Below are 26,352 nucleotides of genomic sequence, written 5' to 3' on the forward strand. Positions count from 1 at the left end.
CATCACGCAATCCCATCTGCACTGAAAACAGGCGAGTTCAACAGTAAATTCATAGCTTCGAATTTATTGAAGTTCATGTGGCTTTAAAATCCCATGCATCACTGCAGGCTTGGGGAAGAAGAAGGGCTTGAGAGCTGCTCAGCAGAATGAGACCTGTGGATGCTGGTTGACAGCTGTGTGGACATGAACCAGCAGTGTGCCCAGGGGTGGCTAAGAAGGCCAATGGCATCCTGGCTTATATTAGAAACTGTGTGGCCAGCAGGAGCTGTCCCTCTGTACTTGGCACTGGTGAGGCCGCACCTCAAATCCTGTGCAAAGTTTTGGGCCCCTCAATTCAGGAAGGATGTTGAGGTGTTGGAGTGAGTCCAAAGAGGGGCAATGGAGCTGGTGAAGGATCTGGAAAACATGTCTTATGAGGAGTGGCTGAGGGAGCTGGAGGTATTTAGTCTGGAGAAGAAGAACCTCAGGGGAACCTCATTGTCCTCTACAATGCCCTAAAAGGAGGTTGTAGTGAGACTGAGTCGATCTCTTCTGCCGTGTCTCAGGTGAAAGGACGAGATGAAATGGCCTTAAGTTGTGCCAGGGGAGGTTCAGATTCAATGTTAGAAAAGAATTTTTCACTGTAAGAGTGGTCAGGCATTGCAGTAAGTTGCCCTGGGAGGTGTTGGAGACACCATCCCCTGGAAGTGTTCAGCAGGCATCTGGATGTGGCACTTGGGATTGGTTTAGGAGTGGTCATGGTGGTGCTGGGTTGATGGTGTCTAGGTGGTCTTGAAGGTCTCTTCCAAAACTGATGTTTCTGTGAAAATAAAGTTTGGGTCATTTGGTTCACATGTATGTTAAAAAATTAGTAAACAGGAGTAAAAATTTAAAATTCAAGCCTTAACCAGTCTTTTCCTGGATTAAGCACCAGCTGTTGCCAATGGATGTGCTGTGCTGCATGTGAGATGGGACCTTAATAAGTTACCCTTTGAGAGCATGCCTTGGTGCCACACCCTTGTTTGCTGGTGCCATTTTTAGAGATAAACGACAGTCCATAAAGTAACATGGACGCTCAGTCTGACATCCGGTATCTTAAGTTTTGGAGGAAATGCTGTAATTTAGTCTTCGTGGAAGTAAACTCACATCTGTACCTGTGTAATTAAGACAACACAAATTCTTTTGCTTTCTCATTCCCTGCATCCACGCAACAGTAAAAGTTTAAAACTATCAACACCTTAAATAGAGAGACAGAAAGATGTCTTTCATGTATCCTCATATGAGAGTAAAAGACATAAGAGTTAAACAGATACAGGAATGTAGTGGTAACAGGTTTTTAAAAGAATTAAATAGCTGGTTTGCTCTGCCTTACTCATTAAGTACAGCCGTGTATTAAACTTCTTATTTGCAGTAAAGTAACCAGTAACAGACATGTTTAGGTTATATTTTTTCCAGAGACAAGTCCCTGCAAATAACTGTATTTGCTATATTTGCACACCCACGTAGGTATAATAGGTGTTTGCCTATTATTGTTTCGGATACTTGTTGAACAACCAAAAAGGGTTTCTGGAGTCTCTGACACATTTGAAAAACAGAGCTTGAATGGGAGGCTGAGGTTCATGTCAGTCATGCAGGGCAGAGTGTATTTGTTATCAAACCATATGACAAAGGATCAGAGTTTAGGGGATTACTTTGGAGGCTTTCCAGGCACGTAAAAGGAATGTTCAGGCTTTCTACTTTGATGTAAACTCAGTTTTCAAGTTCCTGTTGAACTTGGGTTCTTCCCAGCCTCCCCCTCAATATTCCGTTGGATCTGTAATCCTTGATATTTCAGTAAGGGAAAACTTTGGTGTTTGGGGTAGCTGATTTTCAGTTGTTGCTCTTTATACACATTTTATCAGAACTAAAATAATGCTGAGGTAGCACAGTGGCACAGTTAGTATTAAGAAGGGGGGGGATTTGGGTGCAGCTGCACTTTTGCTGTCATTATCCATTTTCACATGTTGTGACCAGAAACATTTTGGCTTCCTCTGCCAAGAAGCAGATTCGTTTATGTTACTCCAATTGTGAAATTAAATTTTCCTTTTTAAATACTGCATCATAAAGTTCTGGTTCACGGTCAGGAAAACTTTCTTCCAAAATATTTTGAGTCTCTTTCCCACAGAAACAGAATGGGAATTGAGTAGGTATTAAATCAAGCAGCATCTGAATACATAATTAGTCACCCAAGCCTCAAATAGAAAGCCACTTGGAAGCTTACATTTTCTTATTCCATTCTCAAGCCAAACAAGTGTCTAATAACAACATTAATTTTGGAATTTGGAACTGTTTTTTTCACTACCATAAAAAGATACACTTGATAACCATTAATACAGTTGTACAGTATAGCTATTCCAGTAGTAGTTTACTAAAAAAAAAAAAAAAAACGACAAGAAAAAAAGGCTTTTTTTTTTTACTGCCCAATTACTTAATTTGTGAAAGGATAAGAACTATTTTTGGAAACTGAAAAGGGACGGTTCAAATAGCTCTTCTGTTTTATGGATTAGTTACTGAATATCCCATTAGTTCTGAGGGGTCATTTTATTTTCCTGTGACTATTTCCAAGAGGAAGATGAACTCCTGGAAAGGAAGCTGTGGAGAAACAGTTTTTAACAATGGGACACGCGGAATACATTAATCTAAATGTGAGTGCATAAATGGCATGAAACATTCTGGAAGACACCCCTCGGATAGAGGTAACCTGCACTTGCTGGCAGAAAGCTGCATCCTGTTGATGTCAACCAACTGTAAGGAAGTACTGCTGGCTTCTTAAAATAGGATTAAAATAGGCTGTATAGCTTCCATGCAAGTGTATTGTCCTTGACTTGCTGAAACTTATCACTTCATGAAGAATCCAGGGAAAATGCTTGCCTATCTTCAAGAAGCTCAGTTTCTGTTCCCCCAAATGCCCGGGTGTGCAGTTGCCAAGGGGCTGATGCCAGCTGTCTGCAGCCTGACTTGTCTCCTCCTGGGAGGCTCTTAGCTGGTGAAACGGTTCCCAGTGCCTTTAAATATAGCAACACCGTGAATAGTGACACTGGAGAGAGTATGAACTCCACAGTATATAAGCACAAGAGAAAAGCCTTGGTATTTAACCATCTTATGTGATTCCTACAGACTAGCAGGGTTTGATTTACATGAGTTAATGTATCTCAGTGTTCTTTTTCACATTGCCTGACTTACTTGCTGAAGATGGCTCTCTGCTCTCTAAGGGGTGGTGAGTGCCTGCTCCGTGTGCTTACAGCAGTTAATTTCATTAACTTTCAAAAAGATATTAAAAAGGAGTTGCACTTGATTAAGGACATGACTTTGGGAAAAATACCTGTGGAGTGCCTGATTACAGATAAACAGATTTGCTACCATGGCTTTATTGAAAATCCAGTTTTGTCAAAGTGATTTGCACTAGGCGCCTGGAACTTCAGTGGGACAGGGAAAAAGGCTTAGAAAGCTGGATAGTTCTCATGTGATCACGTTATCATGAGTGTATTTAAACTGAAAATGGAGAAAGCACCAGAATAAATAGCACTGGTGTTTATTGCAGAACATTGTGCTCTGTTTGTGGTGCTAACACAGCAAGTAGTGTGAAATGGTAGTGACAGGGGAGTGAGTATTTATGTAATTAGGTGATTTCTACAGTACTGTCCTTGTTCTTCTCCAACTACTGCACTTGCTGCATGAGAACCCCACCTTATGTCATAGTGCATGTTTTCATTTATGTATGTATGTATGTATATATGTGTGTGTGTATTTATTGCATCCAGACATTGCCATTTTCCCATGGATTCTTTTACAGGAACGTTGCAGTACTATTCACCATCTGTTTGGTTTTCTTTAACTAAAATATTGTCCCACATACCAGAGTTCACGTTAAGGTGGAGTGATACAGGGAAAACGGGCTTTCCTCCTGGTTAATTTAGGGTGGTTCTTTGCATGGTGTTTTGTCCTTAAGATTTTCAGTGCAGCTGAAGTTGGCATGTAAGGGAACATCAGGATGGAGTTGCTTTAGTTGACTGTAAACCTGTGGTGTGATGCGCATTTCCCCCACAAGCCCCTAACTCTGCTTTCCTGCGTCTCCTCTGTGCTCTGTGCTTCTCAGCCCTGTGGGGATGCTACTGGCTTGGTGAAATCAGTATCTGCAGAGGTTACAAATGTTCTGTAAATTCTCTATATAAACATTTTGGTCATGTTTTTGTTCTAGCCTTGATACTGTTGCCAAATATTATTATCATAATTGGCGAAAGGAAACGAGGGGCCCAGGCTTGTACCAGAAATAGCAGCTCTTGTTAATGTACAGTGGTGTGTTGTGTCCATGGGTCTTGCTCCAGCGCTCTGGGAGGCAGCTGGTGTGTTGTTTGCTTTTTAAATGTTTGTATCAGTTTGGGGGAGAGCAGAGTTCACTCCTGGTCTCTGCTCCAGAAAGCTTGGTTATCTGATCAGGGTTCGAATCAGAGGAGGGTACTCATGTGATTGCTCTCAATGGGGAAAAGAGATACGCTGGGAGTTTAAATAATTCATCCCTTTCTTTCAGTCACTTTTTTTCAGGTGTGGTGTGTGTCTTCATTAAATCTTGCATGACTGCAGTGATGAGAGGAATGCATTCCTGGCATTAAATGTAGAATGCAAACTATTTGGGACAGTAAGTAACCATGGCTGGATGTCCAGTGTTGTGGCAGCAGCTCAGTCTGCCCCATCCCAGCCCCTTGGGAAGGGTGAAGCAGGGGAAGGACTGTGTCTCTTACTTCAACAAACAACAGCAAATAAGCCATCCTTGCAACAATGTTGGAAGGATTTAAGAAGGATTAAAGTTCACAATTTAAAAACCACTTCAGGCTCTGTTCTGCCCCTGTATAACACTCCACACAGTACTATATTTGTGTATGAGTGGGTCAGTCTGTCTACCCCAGTCTGAGAGGATTCCCCCAAAATGCTTCTTTTCTTGTGCTTGTGGCTGACAGGAAAGCTTAGATTTTGTTATGAAGCTGCAGTTTGTGGTTGTGCTCTCTCAACTCTTCTCAAGGAGCTTGTTTCCAAAAAGAGCCACTGCCTTGGTGTGCCCCAGTCAGGAGATTTGTTTCTACCAAAACTGGAGTCTTGTGGGCCATGGTGGGAGGTGGAGGAAGGTCATGGCCAACCCCTTGAAAAGAGAAGGTTGCCCAGGAAAACTCCGGTGTTCTGTGGGGGGCTGGCAGCTGAGCCTGCAAGGCTCAGTTGTATGCTGTAAACTTGCACTGGGGTTTGGAGCTGCTTCCAGCCGTGCAGTGATAGGCAGGAGAAAGTGTCTCTTATATTTGAAGATGACTGTCACCATGCACTGAAACTCACTTGAATTTGTTGGTCTGAAATAGCACTGACATGTACGTGTCATCAGTGCCTTCATGTGACAAATGGGATGGAGAAATGGCTTTCAGTGCACCCCGAGTACTTCAGTGCACTTTCCAATAGTTTTCACTTCCTTCAGAGGTTTCCCTTGCCTTTCTTTTCAAAACAGGATATTGAGAAATTGAGACACAGCCTTTTTCCTTCTCATTCCCCTTCCCACACCCCAAGGGGTGAAAGCAGTGATGCTGCAGGCAGAGGCAAGTGTGTTGCTTTGTGCCCATGTGCAAGGGTTTAGGGTATGACAGAGTTTAACCCTTTGGAACCCATTGAGCATATGACCAAACAGCTGTTGCCTATTTATGTCCTACAGCAGCTGCCCTGAGCCCACCCTTCCACAGCACCAGCTGCTGGGGAAGCCAAAGAGAAAAGCCTCCATGCACCCACACATTCCTGTTCCTCCGACCCTCCTGCCTGTGGGTCACTGGCTGTCTGGGAGGCTTTGTTGCAGGTTATTAAAAGAGCACTCGAGTTTGGTGTGCTTGGGAAGTGCACCAGCATTAAACTTGAGGGTAAGATACAGATGCATTATCTGTTATAACCAGCTTTTCTGTGAGTGTTGAAAGGGTTTCATTTGCAGGCAACCTTCACATTAGTGGAAAAGTTGGTTTTCATGCTGTGTTTCATATCCATTTGTCAACTTCCTCCTGTCTTCAGTGCTTTGCTCACCCTTTAATCCGTGGAAGCCTGTCTGGCCTGGGAAGTTATAATTTATTTTCTTTAAGTTCCTTTTAGCCCCCATCCATCCTAAATACTGCGTTTTATTTTAACCAGATGGGCATTAAGTAGCTGATTCCACTTGAGGGCTGTTTCCAGTAGCTCGTGGTATTCCCTAGATCAGTATTGAGATTGTATGGCTTGGTTCCTGTGTCTGCAGGGAATATCTTTCCATGTTAAGAACTGAGCAAATACTTTCCTCTGCTGAGTCTTCTGATAAACTGGTGAGAGGAAGCCTGGTTTCAGTAAATCACGGGAGGATGACCCACCCTGGCAGAGTTTTGATGTGGTGATGCACTGGCACAAGGAACCTATTGAACATTGAATTATGCCACTGCTGATTGGGATCAGTGAGCCGCCTCCTAATACTCTGGTTTGGTCATGGGACAAAACCCAGCCGTAGAGATCTGTTTCTTCACTGCCTTTTTAAAACAGCCGAAATGAAAGAGTTTGAGCTTACTTGATGTGCAGATCCCTTTGAGCCGGAAAAGCAGGGCTGCAATGCAACTGAGCAGTAACTTGTGCTCTCAGCAGGGCCCTAGTCCTGTGACTGATGTAAGTTTGGGATATTTTTAGTGTTCTTCCTTGAGTTGTTTGCCTGGTGCTCTCTGCACTTGGTTAGTGCTGTGAAGGTCACATGAAGATATTAGACAGTTACAAAGAGTGCTGAGAGGGCCAGCTGGTCGGGATGGCACTCCACCAGCAACGCTCCTGCTTGTGAGATAGAGGGATTGGGAAGGGCTGAGAAGTACTGGCATGCTGCTTTCAAGATATCAAACCCAGCTTTCTTCACACCTCCAAGCTAGGGAATAGGTATGTGCCAGGAAACAAATCCAGGCATCAGAAAAGCATCGATGTGGTCAGTTTGTCTGAAAGGATTAGGGAATAATGTACAGCCTGCAACCCAATAGTTGGGATCTCTTATCTCACATACTTTCTGTTCAGCAGGGAGTAGCAGTACCCTCCCTACAAAGGGGGAAGATCTGCCATCACTGAACGTATTGACAAAGGGAAAGACTAGGAGGCTTCCCTTTCTCATCAGTAGCTGGACTCCCCTGTAATCAGTTTCCCCCAAGTGTTTGGTTTTCTGCTTCTTATCTTTCATCTTGCATTGTGAGTGTTAAAACTGCTGTTAGTGGGGGTTGAAATTAATCCATCCCAAGGACTGCTGCTGTCCTCACACCATGCTACTGTTTAGGTGACTCTGGGAACAAAATTGTGTGACAACTTCTCATGAAAAGACCCTAAAACTTACTGAAGGGACTGGGACTGAAGGGAAAGTATGCAGCTGAAGGCATCTAAGACTGACAAAAAGGAAAAGCCTCTGGGAAAAGTGGCAAAAATGTTAATAAAATAAGTCACCAAAATCACAGTTTATTTTCTTTATTTTTGCATAACTGGAAGGAAAAGATACTCTTGGGAGTAAATAAGAATACAAATAATAAATATGGTTTTTTTCTGTGTATATTAGATAGTGAATGAAATATGCTGGACTAGCTTCGAAGTACATATTTTCTAGAACCATGAGTGAATTGTCTTGATTTACCTTGAAAAACAGAGTCATTCTCCATATGTCCTCCCACCTGGAACTGTCTCATGCAAGGGACATTCAGTAGAAGCAGGCCTTGACTCCCAGCTATTCCCTCTGCCTCTCCTCCTTTTTTATTCTTCTCTCCATTTACCCCTGTTCTCTTGAGGGGTGAGAGATGCTTTTCATTTTTTGGAAACTTCTGCCTGTGCTGTTGAGTCTGTGGTTTCCTGAGGAATGGTGGTGCGGGTTCCTGAACAGCTGCTCAGGGCAGACCCGGCCCGACGACACACCAGCCTTAAAACTCTTTCCATTACACTCTCGGCGTTTCCCCCGGAGGCAGGACAGCTATCTGTCTAATGGAATGACACGTTTTTCAGCGCTGTCAGTCCTTAAATATCAAGTACCTAAATTAATAGAGAGCAGGTGAATGTTTCTTCAGAAGAAAGTTTAATGTCATGTTGCTGTTTGATGCATCGCCTCTGGCGCAACCGCCTTGTCATAAAACCTGACATCATTTGTTCGGTTGTCTCTCAGAATTATTTGCTGATTTTCAGGTTTGTTAATTATAAGTGACGTTACACGTAGTGTGATAGGAGCTAGAATTACAACTTTCGGATTGACTGCACAGAAGGAAAGCACATTTCACTAGGAGACAGCACAGCCTTCGTCAGGGTACCCGCCTGTTGATTGACAAATAGCTGAAGGAATGACTTATTAGGATTGCTCTGGCTCCAGCATTCAGTACAAATAGGTCTTTTTGAGTAGCATGGCACCACCACAGGAGCCTTTCATCAAAGGACTTGAATGGGCTTTCTGCTCTCTAGAGTCATTGCCTTTACCAGTGATACAGGTGTGAAGCCACACAGCAGACTGAGGAGCTGTAGTGTTGTGTGGAGGCTCATTTAGCTAAACTGATGTGCTTGCCCAGCTGTGGAGCATCAACCTAACGTTTGTCTGAACACTATTTCTCCCAGTGAAACTTTTTATTCCAAACCCAAAAAAGGCAACACCTTTCCCCCAGTGTAAGAAACAGTTTGGAATAATGGTGTGAGTCAACTGTTCATACAGCATGTCCCCGAAATGCTGTCAGATGGGTAGGAAAAAGTGGGTTAGAAAATCAGATGTCAGTAAATTGATCCCTAGACAGAAGCAGGGGCTCTTGGCAGCCTGTGCAGCGAGATAACTGCTGACTGCAGTAGAGGGTGAATGCAGATAAACCTCTCCTGCTGCAGTTTGCTGCATGATGAGTGGCTTAGTAGGGCACAGATGCAACAGTGTGAAATGTGGGCTCCCAGGAGTTCCCAGTGGTTGTCTGTTTGGGAGAGGTACCATGGAGAAGGAAGTCGTAGCGTTTTCTTCCTCTCTCCTCTGCTCATTAAACCACAAACTTCGAAGAGGTCTGAGAAAATCCATAAGGGAAATTTTTGATCATTGAGCTGCCTCTGTTGGAAAAATCTCAGTGTTGAGCAGATAGCTTTCCATATATCAGAGAGCCTTTGCCCTGCTGCTGCTTTTGCCCCTCAAGACTGCAAACATCATGTAAATGCATCAATATAAAATGGAGTCTTTGCATCCCATTGAGCCCAGTGTTCTTCCAGAACTGTGCATGTCCTTGGCCTTCAGCTTTATCTGAACTGCCTGACTGTTCATATGGTGATGCTCTATTGCATGTTATTTTCCAGAAAGTAAGTATCAGATGCTTTTCCCTATCTTTAAGTAGGTCAACCGTTAATCTAATTGATTACCTTGGTAGCTAGTCAATTAAATTGATCTACTCATATACGGGGGGCACATTTACCCACTGTATTGGTGTAATTTGCTGCATAGTTTTCTATAGAGGAATTGTGAAAAGCTTTGGTGAGAAAAACCCAAAGTGACCAAAATCTAATAGGGAAGGCATTGTGAAAAGCAGTTGAACACTGAGGTATCTTTTAAAAACAAGTTCAAAGATGATTTTACCTGAAATTTCAGGCTGTTAGCTCACAGAATGGTGAAAGTTCGAGGGTGTTACAAGGCAGTACTTTCCTGGAAACTAAACCATGAAATGCATCTCTGTTTTGACAAAGGAGTCACTAAAAAATAATATTTGAGAGATTAGTTCCTCTGGGGAGTTCAGCAGCCACTGCACTTTGATACTGGAAGCCTGAAGTAGCTGTAACAGCTTGTTCATGTTGTTGAGGAATGCACAGTGTATTATGGACCATCATTCAAAAGTTGCCATGAATTATCCATGGAAAAGTACCCTCAGATAAGAGCCCCTTGGTGGTTGGTTAGTATAATTAATATAAACATCTTGCTGCAGCTTTACATTTTGGTTTAGCAATTTCTTAATTTGAGAAGAGTCTTGGGACTGCCTAGGTTTCAATTATCTCCCTGATGCTGGAGGTGGGGTTTTAACTTGATGTTAATTACATTCCTCAAGGGAAATTCAGACAGCATGCAATGATCAGGATTGTGCACAGCTCAAACCAAGCATCTGAACCCAAAGCAAATCTACCTTTAAGGAGTTAAAAATGCTATGCTACTTGCTTGCTATTTTAGAGAGTCTTTTTTTTGAGGTGGCCTTTGTGGGCTGTTGCAAATGCAGAGTGTTACTGGCTTGTATTCAAGTAATACATTCCATGTTTTTTAGGTTTGTTTTGTCAATCTTATGAAATATTTGATTAAAAGAATTCCAGTACAGGAGAACCTGGAAACATGAACTGACCGTGCTGTAAACGCTGGAAAACTAGAAGATAGCTCAATTTTTAAAATTTGTAGTACCTTTTTACCACTGACATGGGCTGTGCTGCAGGCATGGTAGGAAAGTAAGCCTTTGCTGCAAAAATGGTGGAATTAAGCAAGCTGAGCCTTCAGCTCATTGCTCTCTCTTTGGGCAGATGCAGCACTCAGGAGTTGCCATGGAACGAATCCCTTGGGGAACATCTTAGGCATTGCTGTCCAGAAAGAATCATTTTGGCTTTGGAGAAAGACCAGGTAGAAGATGGAAGGGAATCTGAGGACAGAGCAGACAGAGCCCTTTCATCTAATAAGCAGAGGTAGCAGCTTCAGCCAGACCCATGATCACAGATTGAATTGTGAGGGTCATCTTGCACTCCGTAGCATTCCCAATCTCACAGTGTTCATTTGTCCAGCATACCCCAGTGTGCTATTTACTGATGCTGTGAATTGCTACTGTTTTCTGTTCATGAGAAAGGAGTAATGTAGAGTGATGTAGGGACCTGGAGGATACAAAACATCCTTGGTACTGCTGTGGGGGGAGGCACAGAGGGACGGCTGCACAGAGGCTGCTCTTTCACAGTGGGGAACTTGTGAGGGTGGAAAAAAGGGAGGCAAGCAGTGCCTGGCAGTTTGGAGTTAATTTAAAGCATGTTTGGGGTCTTTTTGGCTTACCCTTTTTTTTTTGTGTGTGTGTGTGTATGTGTCTCACAACAAAGCCTCGTCCCAGTTTTCCTACACAATTTCACAATTAGCAGTGTTTCGGCTCTGGCTTCTCCATGCACTTCTGCACTTTCTGGAGGCAGATGTGCTGAATTCTGTTGCTGTTTTTTGCCAAAGCAGGTAGCATGTCCTTCATGCTGAGTAGGTCTTCAGTATTCAGAACATGGGGAATTGGGATAAGACTTAGCTCTCTTTATATGAACAGCAAAGCATTACACTCTTCTGAGAAAACATAGTGCAATGCTGTGAATGCCTTTGCTCCCACAACCTGCTGGAATACAGGTGGGTATTGATATCTTCTAACAGACAAAGCAAATCAGCTTAGTGTGCTGGCTTTATGGCTGTATTTTAAGAGGAGAAATGGAGTTGGTGTTATCATGACCAGGTTTTCATGCAAAGCTTCCATTTGCAAAGCTCTTTCTCACTTACTTTATCAGCTGCACCAGATCTTACTAAAAGCCAAACAGTAGTCAGCTCTGACTAGTAGCTTAATGGTTTCATACCAGCTTCTTCATAAATAGAAGCAAGCAGGTTATTTAAAGCATGTAGGTCAGATTGGTCTGGTGTTTTCCAGTAAGATTATGTAAAGACATTATTATTACCATTATTATTATTGTTAAAACTTTCAAATACAGGAGATGCACCTGGTGCAAGACATTTTGTGTGTGTGTGTTCCTCTTTGCTTCCTGAAATTTTATTGCAGAGTATACTCTGAAGAGATTTTTAACCTTTACTTCCAAACTTGATATTAACACCACAGTATTTCTGCTGACTGTTTTGCACTGGTATTCTTAATGTAAATGTTCCACTACAAGTCGTTTAGCCTCAGGTTCCAAATTAAAATGTTTTCCTGTGAGAAATCCCATACTCCTTCTACAAGAGGGCTGTAGTATAAAGCAAAAAGTAAAATGAATGCTAGGTAGCCAGCCAATCTCTGGTTTTTGTTTATCAAAGCTAGTAGCTGCAGAAAATTATTTAAAAGAGTTCTAATTCTGCAAGGGTATTACTGTTTCTGCAAGGGTATTACTTATAATTTAAGGTGCTGGGGGTTTTTTGGTGGTGTAAGGACAGATTACTGTGTAATATACCTCCTGCATTATGGAAAAACTAGACTTTGTTAGAAGTACAGGTAGATGTTTATGAACATTTAGGGCTGTTTGCTTTAAAACTCCAAAAGGATCCTTAAATATTTAGGGCAGCCTGTTTCCTGAGACAGTAAAATCCTTAGGTGCCTTCTGTAGGAAGTGAGGAAAAGGGCAATATTTACATACAGAGAGGAGACAGATGCTCATCTGCTGGAACCTCAGCACTGCGGAAAAGGTACCATTAACAATCTGTTGTAAACTCTGGTGTTCAAAGGGCAACGATAAGAGTCCCACTCAACACTGCAACTCAAGTCTTTAAACAAATCCGTCCCCTTGTTTAGTTGCTGTTAATTGGTTTGGTAATTGTTGTGACAGCTTTCTGTGGGAGCAGAAAGCCACTGTATTCTGGAAACAGCTTATTAAGTTCTTGCCATTGTAACTGGCTGGCTTTAATATTACCAGTTCACGAAGAAAGAGTGAAAAAAATAGATTTTGGTATGTCTCTGTGAGGATGGAGATGGGTAACTGAAGTTTACCAATCCAAGCAAATGACAACAGTTACACTCTGCATAGGCAGGTTCAAAATTCATAACCCATTTAAAAAATAATTCTTAAGATTCACAGAAATAAAGACCTTTCTCTCTCTGTGTGTGTGTGTGTGTGTGTGTGTGTGTGACAGAGAGCAATCATGGAAAACTGCAGCACCCTTGGAGGAAGGAAACAGATGGCAGGAAGAGCTTCCAGATACTTGACAGGCTGCAACAGACTTAAATGCAGGCAGTGATAAATGGGCACGAGATTGGGTTTTGCTGTAGCTATTGTTGTTTAGTCTTGTTAAAATGCATGATGTGCTGTATGTTGGTGGTACCAAAGTTTTATGTCCTCTCTGCTTTGGTGGTCCTTCTGTAGCTGCTGTGGCCACTGGGGTGCTATGAATGGGAATGAAGATCCAGGCATTTCTATGAAAAATGAAGTTTCTATGTATGACTAATAGCAGGACTTAATGTTGAGTAACAGCAAGGGAGAAGTAAAAGTGAATTTAATTCCTGCATCTGGGTTATTCTAGGCTTTCTGACAAAAATGGCCATGTGAGGCTGGTAATTAAAAAAAATAAAAAGTTTTTGCATGCATATGAATAATTAATTCGTTCACTTTTCCTCAAGTGAAGAGGTGTGGATGCTGGGACTTCCTGTCTTGGGAGCTTTATCAGGTACAGAAATGTGTAGCAGTTGGTATTTTATTCATCATTCAGACTGCTGGGAACAGTGGAGAGCAGCCTGCTCTGCAGCCAGTGCCCATCCTGTAAATATAGTGCCCAATTTCATGTCATTGACTGTAATAGATAATAGACCAATGTATACTGAGGAAATCCTATGGCTTCTGATAGGAGCCTCCAATCTGGACTTCTGTGAAGCTGCTTGAACCTGAGAAACTAAACATAGCATCTCCTCCTTTTTGAGATGGGTAGGGCACAGCTGATTTTCCTGCCCAGGACCAGTCTGCTGTTGTGCAAGAAGGCAACTGTGCTGCAATGTGAGGCTCAAACTGTCAAGCCTCAGCATGAGGGTAAAACTCCACAGGGTTCTTTGGGCATGTGACTTCTCATTACTTAAAGCCTCTAATACTTAACAGAAGTTTCTTCCTAGGAGTTTGCAAAGTGGTTTTTTAGGGCAGTTTAACCTTTTTACCCTGGGTGCTGTTTTCTCTTCCACTAAAACGTCTTGTGGCCTGTCAGACCTTCTGTAGGAGTTTGCCTTTAGCTGTGAGGTAGAGTGCAATATTAGTCAAACTCAGCTTGAGAAGGAGCTGCTTTATTTCCAGGCAAGGCAGAGCTGTGTGAGCTGTGTACGTGACCAAGGACAGCTAAGTAGGCAGGTACTTAACATGAGCAAGTAGCTGAAGGAATGCAGACTGGGACAGATGACTTTGGGGTAATCTGAAGAACAGGGAAAGCAATTAAGTTGAAAAGTATCTGCCTGGGCTCAGGAGCCTGTGTGATCTTATGGTCCCGGTTTTCACCGCTGTCTGGATAGCTCCTGAGTAATGGTGCAGTGCTGCCTGAAGTGAGTGGTTTCACATCCACTGCTCAACTGTGTGCAACCAAAGCTTCTCAGCCTGTACCATTTGGGCTGAGGCAAAGCCAGGATATGTGTAGGTGGGACTCTATGCCTCGAGTTCTGAAAAATAATTCTAGAAAATATGCCAGAAGGAACTTAAACCAGTGTGTTGCATACTGACTGTTAGAAGGAAAACATCTGGATGAGGTGCTGCTAGCTCCTGCAGAGTACCCAGACCCTACTCAGCACAGGCAGTGTAGAACTGCCCAGAGGGAATGTCTTTGAGACAACCCTGTCCTGGATCACTTAGGGCTGTAAGTGCTTCACATAGTTAAGTGTGAATATGATGGTCTCCTCTGAGAAGGGACAAACAGCCCTAAGAAATTGCTCCTCTTTTACAAAGTCTCAGTCAAAGGAGAAAGTTAAATGGCTGTGTCCTCACTTGACTTGCTGATGTAATGTTAGACTGGACTGTAGGAAGAATCTGATGGAGCAGCTCTGATGATATCAAGGTTCTGCCACAGAGATAAGTTGCTTTTTAGCATCTTATTGAAAAGGTCATGCAGTAAGCTTTGGTTATTTGTGATCTGTATTACTGCTTGCTCCTTTATTTGCAGTGGCCACATTTAATGTGAGTCTGAAGTGATTATATCTTGTAGCAAAAGAGCTTCAGAAAATTTGATGCTGTATTCAGCATGTTCCTAAAGAAGCCTTTTCTGATAATGGGTTACTTCAGCCTGAGCTCCCTGTTGAGATACATAGACTTTTCATTTTAGTTTGGAACTTTAATGACGGTGCTTAAGATTGAGTTGCTTTTGTTATGGGTATTTTAATTTGAGTGGCTCTTGTTGGGTAACTCAGAGGGCTCTGTTCAGAGAGGGCTCCCTTCTGTCTGTGCAGTGTCTGCATAGGCAAATGGAGATGCTTTTTCAGTGTGTGGCAGCAGTTCACATGGAGCTGAGGACTACAGAATGTCTTTTGTTTGGAGGAAATACTAGCAAGGATACCTAGGTTGCTTTTTTTTATTAATTTCTTGATAGTTGGATTATGTTTTTATTAATGTGTTGAGAGTTGAAATTTTGCTTCAGCATCCAAACAAAGGAGAAAAGTAATCAGCTGTTGTGCAACAGGGTCTAAGTGTATTGCTTGTTACCTTCAGTCCAGTCTTTTGCTGGCCTGAAATACCGAAAAAAGTAGGGGTGTCCTTAAATTTTCCTTCATGGGCAAAAAAGATGGCAAATAACATATTTAGTTACACCAGGATTATTGTTAATCCTGTAGGTCACCTCAGAGGAAGTCTCTGTCACTGAAGTTGCACACCCAGGTTTTTGCCTCCAAGGCAGTCCTCTCGTGGTGTCTGTAATCTCCCGGTGTAGTATTGACTAGAAACATGTACCTCCGGGAACTGCCAGTCTGCCCTGTGCAAAACTATGAAAAAACTGCCAGAAAAGATCTGGGAAGCGTTTACGTGGTGAGTCACTGGGCAGAGGGAGTGCAGTGCTCTGCATCATCCTCCCCAGCCCTGCCAGGTGCTTCACTGCCTACCTGAGGGTACAGACACTTAATTTTTCAGAAGTGAAACCGCTCCTTTGTGATCCAGGCATAAAACTGCTGTCACTTATGCCAAAATGAAATTCCTGCCTGGTTTTGTTTTGTCTCCTTCAGTGTTTGTGTTGGCTTGGCATTTTCATATTTTGTATCCAGTGTCAGTATTTGTTTCTGGGAAGAAAGTTCTGCTTAAACTTTAATTTCTGCAATTTGTTTGTTTAAACTTGTTGGCAACTTTGAAATGCTGCAGTCTGCTCCATATGCTAGTATCAGTGTTGCTATTAGTGACTGACTTCCAAAGAAATAAGGAGCAATTAGACAGGGAATGTTTTTCATGAAATAGTTGGGAGCATTTTCAGTTATAATAATATTTGGGAATATTTTTGTGCTATTTGTGGCTAGTTTTTAATAAATGTAGGGTTATTTTGGCTGGTATTGAGTCAAGATTGTACAGTCCTGAATCCAGTGAAAGTTTTTTTCGACCATAGACTTAGAGTGTATATGGTGGAAATAGACCATATGTATAATATATATATATAACCGTGACAATAGTATTGATACGATAGGCAAAAACTGACTGATGGAGAAATGCAAGAAAGCTGGGAGGACAGACAGATGTGTGTTTGTAGATGACAGGATGACGAGTGAATTCATTAGTAAGAAATCATGATGATGGTGTATGTTGAGGCTTACCAGGTGAGCAGTGACACCTGGAGGGGTTGGCCAACCTGAGACCAGAGCTGATGCTTCAGTAACACAGTATAGTCAGTTTGTCGAGGTCCAAATAGTGTGAGCCTGGTGAAAGGGATGAAGAGGTCAAAAACCAGAATGAAAGCAATGATTTTAAGAGTCCTTGGTAATGCTGGATTAGGGGAAGGAAAGCTAAGTCTGAACAAAGCAACAGGATGCATGTATCAAATAAGGAGATATTGGCATTATCAAAACCCAGACTTAGTTATGAGCTTCAGTGCTAGGATGGATGGGAAAAGCCATCTTTGCTGCTTTCAGAAGGAATCCACAAACACAGCCTGGACCTAAAGATCTAGAGAGAGAGTTAAGCAGCAGAAAGCAGCCCCCTGTGGCTGGGTCTGTCAGTCAGGTGGCTGTGTCTCCAGCGATCAGGAAATGGGGCTACAGCGGGCTTTGCATCGGCCTGTTTTCAGCAGTGTTTCACTTAAAGTAGTGCCTGAACTTCATTAAGGAATGGAAGTGATTCCAAGATGTTAAAGATGGGGAACAAGACTGAAAGGGAGAGCTAATTTGAGTCATTCAAGTTGTTTATTTTATGTTTATGTTTGAGAACACGGAAAACACAGATATTTTTCTTCAAGGGTTGAGGATGCTTTACTCCAGCTGATCACAATAAAAGTATTTCAGTGAGAGTTTGGTCCCCCAGGACAAAGCTGAGCAGAGTGCAGAGAGCAAAAAGCCTGGGAGATGGGACCCTATATGACTCCTGTAGAAAGCTGGAGGGGTAAAGATGAGGAGAAAAATGGGAGAAGACTAACCCACAAGAAACAAACGAATGGACAATTAAAAGGAGGAGGATGTCTACTTGTGCTGAAGATAGCTGGCAGGCTGGGGAAGAAGGGAATGGGTTGCTGAATGTTGTCCAGAGAAGGTAATTATTTCTGGCTTTGAGTTCTGGCTCTGATTCATGTAATATTTAAGGAATTTATCTGTACTTTCATGATGAGCAGCCTGAAAGCAAATGCTGGAAATTTGCCATCTGTGTAAAAACTTCTTTGCTGTGGATGTATACCATGAAAGTGAGTGGGACTGAAACAAAGTCCATTAACAAATTCCTGTATTGATGGGAGTGAGAGGTGAATGCTCTGGACCAGTTGAAACACCCAGGTCAAAAAAATGCTTAACTGTTAAATTCCTTTTCAAAAAAATGAAGTAGCATATGCAGATTTTTCAATAACAAAGTCAGCATTCAAATTAAAAAAAGGTGGTGGAGGAAGGCAGTATAGGATGTGTTTCAAAAGTTAGGGTTAAGATGCAAGAAAAAGATTAATAATAATTCCTGTTGGATTGGCCAACTATTATAATAAATTGTGATAGTGGACCTTGCTGTGAGTATTTAATTTTGCAGTTTTGCCTTCATCTAGGCTCAATCCATGATCTCAAGAGCAATTACCAGTTCAGCTGATGTATCCATGTGTAGTCCTAAGAAAATATATTAACTTCTGCATTTATTCAAAGAGCATGTGTTTTTTAGAACGGTCCATGTCTTTGTGATCTGATCTAATGTCTTACTCAGTTCAGACTGAGAATTTCACATAAGAATTCCTGTAATGGGATCTTCCTGGGTTTTGTGGCCAAAACTTCTGGGCAGGCTATTCAACTCCCAGATTTGGAAGCCTGAGTGGTGATGAATTTATTGCTTTCCTTGGTACACTGGTTCATCTGGCCCATCTTGCTTCTGCTAAGTAAAGTGAGATAGCAGGAATTTATAAAACCTAGACTCACATGTTCACTCACACTGTCACTTGGGAAGAACACTCTTCTCCCTAGCCATTTGAAAAAATTCAGATGAGAAAGGGAGAGTTGGGGTGTCCTCAGACTGCATTACACAGTGATGGAGACGTACACAGTCACGTACCATGGCACATTCATTCAGGAGAACACGGAGCAAAACGGGCTTCCTGTGGAACAGGGCTGCAGGCAGAGACAGAGGCAGGCACAGCACCTGGGTTAGGCTGTTGCACCTGCAGGTCTGAAAACAGGCTCTACTGTACAGGGAGCTGGGAGCTACCAGCCTTGCAGTGCAGCCATCTGAAATACCCCTCTGGAGGGCTGCAGTGGTGTAGTCGCTGCTCTGATCATGACCCTTAATGTCTAGAGATGATTTTGGCCCAGCTGTTAGAAACCACATTAGACTTTATTTCATCTGATATGTAGGCAGTTATTTAATTTTTACTTTTCTGTGTTATTAACTGTATGCAGGAGGCAGTTTTTAGCCTTGCCTCACTGCTTCAAAATAAAAACCCTCATGCTTTAAATTGCATGGTGTGTAGACGGTGGGTAACGGGGTTACGGGATTGTGCTCCTTCCTACGTGGCGACACTTCCAAATCTTTAATATGACCACCGAAAATGATCCCCAGAGACTATTCAGGATGGTTGAATCTGGAGTAAGTTTGCAGTTTGTTGAAAACACCTGGCGGCAGTGTCTCATATTTAAGTGTATATGTGTTTGTAATGGGTTTCTGTGGCTGGCTCTTTAGGATACGGTTTTCTTCTGCTAACCTGAAATACAACTTCTGAAACATAAACCCCCCAGAACAGAATTTATTTTCTGGGGCGTATGATTGTCACTTAGCTTGATTTTTGTATATTAAACTGGTTTTGTTTCAACTTTTAAGTGTAGAGGGTTGTATAGATATATATATGTATATATATAACCTTGTCTAGGGAAAAGTCCATAGCTATATGTATGCATGGAGTTTCTTAGAACAGCAGGGATAAAGCTGTGGTGGTACTTGCAGGGCAGATTCTGATTGTGCTGAAAACCCCTGTAAATCATTAATTTGAAGATGCCATGTATGAAATTTGAAGTTATTGCAGGCTATTCAGAAGAGCATAGCTGCCCCCACCTTCCCCCGCTGTCTGAGGTTACCATTCCAGGTTACAGTGGAAGAAATTTCGGTGGGAGAGCAGAGAGCACTCTACTGTTCCTGCATGGCATATGAAGAGAGAGGGCTTTCCTTTGCAATGGGTTGTCTGAGTCCCATCTCATGTTTTTTAAATTCTGTGTTTAAAATCATCTTCATGGGAAGAAATCTCTGTTGTTGCATAATAGCTTCAGGCTGGATTTTGAACATTGATTTTCCACTTACACACCTGATTTAAATATGTTGCATCAGATTAAGAAACAGCATGTTATTGGCAGGACAGCTTCTTTGCACATGAAATGGTTGTAGAGGGTGGCAGATACTATAGTTGGGAACTGTGTAATAAGAATGAAGTTTTGCCACACTGGTGGAGCTCTGTGGCATCTGGGGAGGTCTGGATCCACACTGTGTGGCATGGTTCTGATTCCAGAAGGGAAGGTTAGCTTGCTCCTAGTCTTTGCCCTGATTTCAAGTGCTGCTGCAACAAAACTGGGGGTCCCACATAGAACTGGGGGGATGGTTTTTGTATGTACTTAACTTCACTGCACAGTCGGCTACCTGAAAGGAAAAGATAATTAAAAAATAAATGAATAGGGTGGATAAAGATTGGAGACCTCTGTGGCACTAGAATTGACAATTTTCAGATTGTTTAGGTCTCGACAGAAAATGTTCTGTTCTGTCTTTGTTTTATATTGAATCCCGTGTGCTTGGTTAGCTTCTTTTCAAATTAAAAAAAAAAATCTCCATACATGTATTGAAAGCTTTATCTGTTTATCTCCTCATTAAAAAGACTGTCTATGAAATGTGCTGACAGGGCTTTTACTCTCTTGCTTTCTATTCTCATCACATTTTCCACTGAAAGCCTCCCCTCTGCTGTTTCTGTTCGATAGTGAATGGGGCTTTCTGGTGGTAGAGGCCCAGGATGCTGTTCCTGGCTCCTCACAGGCTGCGTCCATTGCCCTGGATGGGAAACCTCAAACGTGCAATTTGGGCTTCAAGGAGGCCGTGCTGGTGCATGGATTTAATCCACTAAAAGGCAGTGTTCACAGCCTGGAGGTCCCAGTATCAAGCATGGTGGGAAGCTCATCACAGGTTGTCTTCCAGTTGGATATTAAAGCCAGAGGCCACATTTTGAGAACTGCGTGTGGAGCTGCCAAAGCTGGTGGGGGAGAGCCTCAGTGGAAGCTGAGCTTCTCAGAAATGGTGTCAGGGCTTCTGGGGGCACTTTAAGAAATTGCTGGACAATTTCCTTGGTGGGGAGGGGGGCGTGAGGGGGAAAGTAGATACAGCAAGCATTGTACAGTTTGATTCACTTAGAGATTGCCAGTGGCTGAGTCTCCTTGCGGCCAGAGCGAGTTTTGGTTACAGAAGAAATTGTGAAGAATAGCTTTTGGTATAAGCTGTAGTTTTAGTAATATAATAGAAATTATGCCAATAACAAGTGATAAAAAGGGTGACTGTTTTACTCCAGACATGATAATGTGAGATATGGACTTGAGACAATGGAGTGGGGGTCTCCAGCCTTTGCTGGTGTCCACCGTTGACATGGATCATCCATCACTGTTTGCTCTGCTTTGGCTTTTAATGTCTGTTGCACCTGAGCAGTTTTGGAGAGCTTAGTGGTTTGTGAACTGCCATGCTGTGTAATCAAAAAAAAAGATGCAAATTTGTATACCTGTCTCTATAATCTGAGTGTCTTTGTTTCCATTTGCAGGTAAAGTTACTAGTTTAAACCAAATAAAATACTTCGTGGTTCACTCCCACATAGTGATGTCCCTTGTTCTCTATTGTGACAAAGTAACTTAAACAAAAAGGAAAACAATAAAAACCCTTTAATTGTAATAAAGAGAAATGCAAAATTGGCTCAGAAGATGCATCACAGTGCTCATGTGCCAGGTCCTGCAAAAGACACAGTAGCCTGTGGGGTGAAAGCCTGGTCATGGATGAGCAGAATAAACACTTTGTTCTGGTTTTTGTGCTGCTTTCACCTGCTTTCACCCTGTCCAAAAAAAATCTCATGCAGCAACATGAACTTTGTGACGTCGGATATGTAGAGCAGACAGCTGCAGGCTCAATTAATTCCCCCCTCTGATTTTTTTCATAGTATTTTTTTTTCCCAGGAGGCTGTAGTGACTTCTAAACCCTCACGGGTGAGTGGTGTTTATGGCTTGTTGACTTTGATCGAAGTGAAGCGCAGAGTCCTGTACAAAATGAGAGCAGGTTTGCATGTGAAAATCTTCACTGGATGTCTTTTCGGGTGGGTGGCCTGAGCTGCCCAGGGTACTTCCCCACAGCTTCACTGGTGTCCATCTTACCCAAAGCCAATGAAATTTTGGATGCTGGGTGTAGGAGACTGAACCTATTTTGAGTCAAAGTGAGCCCTGGGAGGCAAAAGCAAGGAGCTGGCTACAGAGGCAGAGGGGAAAGCAAAGGATGTCAGCTGGATGTGCAGGTGCTTATGCAGCCCCTTTGAGCCACGTGCACTGTGAACACACCGAGGAACACTTGCTGGCTTCTCCCTTCCCTTCTGCCTCTGTGTGCAACCTCCCTGTGCCTGCTCTCTGGCAAGCAGGAGCAGCTCCTCAGTGCTCTCTGCCAGCACTCACCTGTAATTTAAACACATTGTCTGTGGCAGCCCAATGGTGGTGTCCGGCACGTGGACAGTGTGGGACCCGCGGATGGGAGTGAGGTGAGGATGAGTAGCAGAGCCATGTGCAGAGCAGGGGGGCACTTGCTGGGGAGCCCTCACCAGCTTCCTAATAGACGTAAGGGAAGGGACAAAACGTAGGACAGTGTCTGACATCTTTGCTGGGAGAAGGTGTGGGAAGCCACCAGTTTCTGCCCATCTCTCTGCCTTACAAAGTGCCCTTCTTGAGCGCACTTCATCGACATCCAAGCCAGTGGATCTGTGTATTGTTGTTGCAGTCAAGAGGATTGTGTTACTCTGGTTTGTTTGATGTTTGGTTTGGTTTTTTTTTACGATAAAAAGTGTTTAAAGAACAGGCTGTGCTGGACCGACTGAGTGATGATTGCTTCATTTTTTAGTTAATAGGTTAGATTTTGTCAAAAGCACTGTCTCCCCTTCCCGAGCAGTAAAGCAGCATGATGCCAGATACACGCCTGCTTTATGGTGCCTCTTTTTTTAAGCTTCTGGCATCTGACATAGGTGACTGTGGAATATTCTAATGAAGCTGAAGTTATTAAAAAAAAAGAATTCTATTACATTTCAGGGATGTTTGGGCTTCATGCTTCAATAGTGCTAATTAGATATGTGACCCATTTTCATTCTGTTTTAGCTCCTGGGGATGGTGGAGCCTCATTATAAATAGAAGGATAGAGAATGCCCATGTTCCTTATTCTAAATAGCTTCTTCAAAAGGCTTTAGGGTATTTTCTGTGTGGACACTGGTTATGTTTTCTTTTTCTTTAGGTGAGGAAGTGGGATGAGGGGAGACTTCTCTCGTGAGAAATAAATAATTGAATATTTTTTCTTTCATTTGGAAAACCTAGTTGGTAAATCAAGGTCCTCTTGAACTTTAAGTTTGCCTTGTTTTTATTGACAAGGGAATAAACTTGAATGCTTTTTAAGAATAAAAATGCTTTTAATGTTGCAGTAACTTCCCATTAACTGGTATTTTTAGCGAAGAGATTCTGTGCAGCTCCTATGTTCATGCACTGGCTGGCTGGATGCTGACAAAAGGTAGCAGTTGTGAGAGGTACTTGTTGAGAAACAACCTGCCAAAGTGCATGTTGTGATGCAAAACTGAGGCTGGAAGGAGCAGACAGCCCATTCCAAAATCTGCTCCTGGAAAGCTCTCGTGTCCTATGCTCTTTTATGTCTTATGCAGAACTCGGTCTCTTCCAGAAGACTTGTAGTAAACAGACACCTTCTCTTAATGATAGAAAATGCCTGGGTGAGACCTGGGGATAAGTGTATTAAAAATAATATAAATGAAGATAAAAAAGCGTTGCCAGGCAACTGTCAAAGGAGCTGCAGCTGCTGCATCTCTGGGCTTTGCTGAAATGACCTCTTACATTTTGAGCATCTTACCTGCTCGTGGATGAAATGTTTATTCTGAACTTTGCCTCACAGGCAGCAGTTGAGCTTGTGAGTGCTGCTGTATTTAGCGTTACAGTGCTGATGTCCTTGTGCTATCATTAAAAAAAAACCCCAAATAATTCAAGGAATTAGGGTAAAGCTGAGCTGGAGTCAGCTCTCAGCAGTACAGAGATCACTTATGACTGAATAAGTAAATTTTCATGATTTAGCAGTGTTGGTGGAGTTAATCTGAAATAGGCAGAGTGGAACTCTCCTGTCACTTAATTTTAGTGACTACACTAAGTGAAAAGGTAAGGTGGGTTTTACCTCTGAATTTACTGGTCTGAACACTTGTCCATAAACCCGTACCTCAGAGGCTTGCTGTAAAAATTGAGTCTACTAACAAAGCAGGCTGTGGCAGAGGAATTTGAGGTGAGTATAAGTTCAGGATGGTTTTCGGAGCATTTTGCTGGGATGCTGTGAGAGGTCCTTCAGTACAGAGGAACAGGGAGGCTGTGCTCTTTGCAGCTCCTTCCTTTGCAGCATGGTTTGATGCGTTTGTGCAGCAGATGATGAAGGTAACCTTTTCTATTTGCAGAGGAGGGGGAAAATAACCTTTTCAAAAGCTGTGTTTATGAGGATAAACATAACTTTACGTTGTAAACATGAGCAACATGACTAGATTTTGGGCAGCTGGCTTTATTGCTTGTATCACATTCCCATTTGGAGTATGTTAGATGCTGTTGTGTGTCTCCACCATGAGAAGTGCCCAGCGTTACAACAGGATGAGAAGAACTCCATGTAGGAGTGATTTAAGATGGAATCTTACAGTTATTTAAGCCCACGTTTAACTTAATTCACTGTAAATATTCAGGGCTACACAGAGTGAGTAAAGGTTAACACATTTATTAGCCTTTGAAGATCAGAGGCAAGCTTTATTTAATTTGAAATCTGTGTGATGCCTTGCTGCTAAGTACTTCTCAGAAGATGCTGGTGGCACATTGCATGGCTGTTTACTTTGGTCATGGGTTATTTTGCAGTTTTTTATCACGAATCCATTTCCACGTTTTTCCTGATCTTCACCACTTGTTTTTCTTAATTCTGCTGTTTTCATTTTTCTCCTCTGTATTTTATTCTCAGAAATCTGAGCTATTTTGGCACACTGGAGAGTTTGAAAAGAAAAAAAAAGATGTTATCAAAAATAACCTTTGAAGATTTTTTACTCTGCATAGAAACATTGAATAGGAGTTAGCTACTGCCAGGGCAGAGCCTTCAACCTTGGTGAGCTAAGAGCTGACCCTGTCCTGTTAATTAGTGTTGTACTGCACGAATGTGCTGTGCTCCGCAGCTGTTGATAAACAAGCTTTTCCTAGGGAAGAAGAGAGATCATGCAGTGATTTGACTGAATGTTTTGAAAGCATATACCCAAACTCAGCTCACTCCCCAGGAAAGCATCCGAGATAGTGGTGCTGCGGCGGAGGGTGTCTTGCCTGCTGGCTTGGGGAGGAATGCAGCTCCATGTTGGGCCCTGTGTGTCATGCTGGTTTTTTGCATTCCACTGGAGATAATGCCTGGGACTTTCTCTTGAGAAGAAAACCAGGAAACACCTGTTACTGCTGGCAGCTGGTGCCTCAGCAGCAAATGGGCAGAGGGACGGATGGATGGAGCAGGGCTCCTGCATTCCTGCCTACAGAATGCATAGGCTTGTAAAGTCCTACTTGGGAATAAATAAATGTTGTCTTCAAGAAAAAATGAGTGATGTTTTGGGGTGTGACTAAAAGGATTAGACATGCTGTGGATCTGTTATCTAGAAATTTTCAAGGAAGCTGATGGGCACATCCTGGAGGTGGGTTTTTTCCCTTTAAATTAACTCACCAACTAAATACGTTGGAAATGGTGAATATATAATTGACTGAAGCTTTCTTCTTCAGTGAGGCTGAAGTATAAGCAGATAAGGAAAGGGTTCTTAGGAAATTGTAGATAGGTGTGCAGCATTTTGCTCTAAAAGATCACAAAGTCCAGATATGTTCTTAGGCATAAAGAGAAGTTAAAAAGTTACAAAAAAAAAATAAATTAAAAGAGAGTTAATTTATATGTTTAGTCTTTCAGAATAGTATTTCAGGCTCGATGGAACAGTTTTCAGATCTCCTATATTGGACCAGACAGAGTAAACATCCCTAAATAGCACATTCTCCTGCAAGCATTGCATTTGACAGCCGGCAGGCATGCAGGGAAGGGATGCAGAATTTAAAACATCTGAACCAGATTTTGTTGTTTCACAGATTGAAAAAAAGCTGAGAGACCACCTGAGGAAGCTAGTGGTGCATATTAACAAGTGTTTGTTTTTGAAGACTTGGTGTTGTTACAGAAGAACCATTTAAATAGGTTGATCTGTAGAAGATGCTTTGTTTCTCTGGCTAGCTGGATGGGTGCGTTCCCCGCATGGGGATCATGGTGTGCCAGTAATTGCAGTTAAATGAACATGGCTGGCTCTCAGGCAAATGAAACCTAATTTGTCACAGCTGTCAGAATAATCATGTCATGTTTGTTGCCTTCAGGAGCAGTTTTAGGCTGCAAATCCTGTTAAGGTCACAGCTTTTTCTTGTTAAATATTGCACAGCATGTTTGCTGACCCTAGTATTTATCTTGGTGCGTTTTTTTAAAGGCAAACACACCAGTTCTTTCTCTTACATAAGCTGGGTTTGAACTTCTGTGAACCTTAGTCATGTGGGCTAGAGCTTGTTAATTTGGTGGACTTCAAGGACTTGAGCATAGCAGTAATTTGAGGGTTTTTATAGAACAGTAGAGGGATTTGCTCACGGATTCATACAGTCAGGATTTTGGAAATCATGCTTCAAATTAGCTTTTAAAGAGCAGCCCTCCCAGGCTGTATTGGACACTTGGTTACACTGTACATCAGCA

The 26,352-nt window shown here is 42.4% G+C and overlaps 1 protein-coding gene across 22 annotated transcripts in view; it reads left to right on the forward strand.

Moving 5' to 3' along the window:
- MTSS1 (MTSS I-BAR domain containing 1) overlaps nt 1-26,352 on the forward strand; it is a 124,578-nt gene that overhangs the window by 40,725 nt on the left and 57,501 nt on the right. Inside the window, exon 1 of one of the 22 annotated variants that reach the window (XM_018076990.1) lies at nt 23,576-23,741. The exons of the other annotated variants lie outside the window; for them this stretch is intronic. The gene's annotated coding sequence lies outside the window, so the exon portion shown is untranslated. Of the gene's footprint in view, nt 1-23,575; nt 23,742-26,352 lie in introns of those variants that run through there. 22 annotated transcript variants of the gene reach the window in all.

The sequence above is a fragment of the Manacus vitellinus genome, unplaced genomic scaffold, assembly GCF_001715985.3.
Source record: "Manacus vitellinus isolate BGI_N305 unplaced genomic scaffold, ASM171598v3 scaffold_1_pilon, whole genome shotgun sequence".
Classification (NCBI taxonomy): Eukaryota; Metazoa; Chordata; class Aves; order Passeriformes; family Pipridae; genus Manacus; species Manacus vitellinus.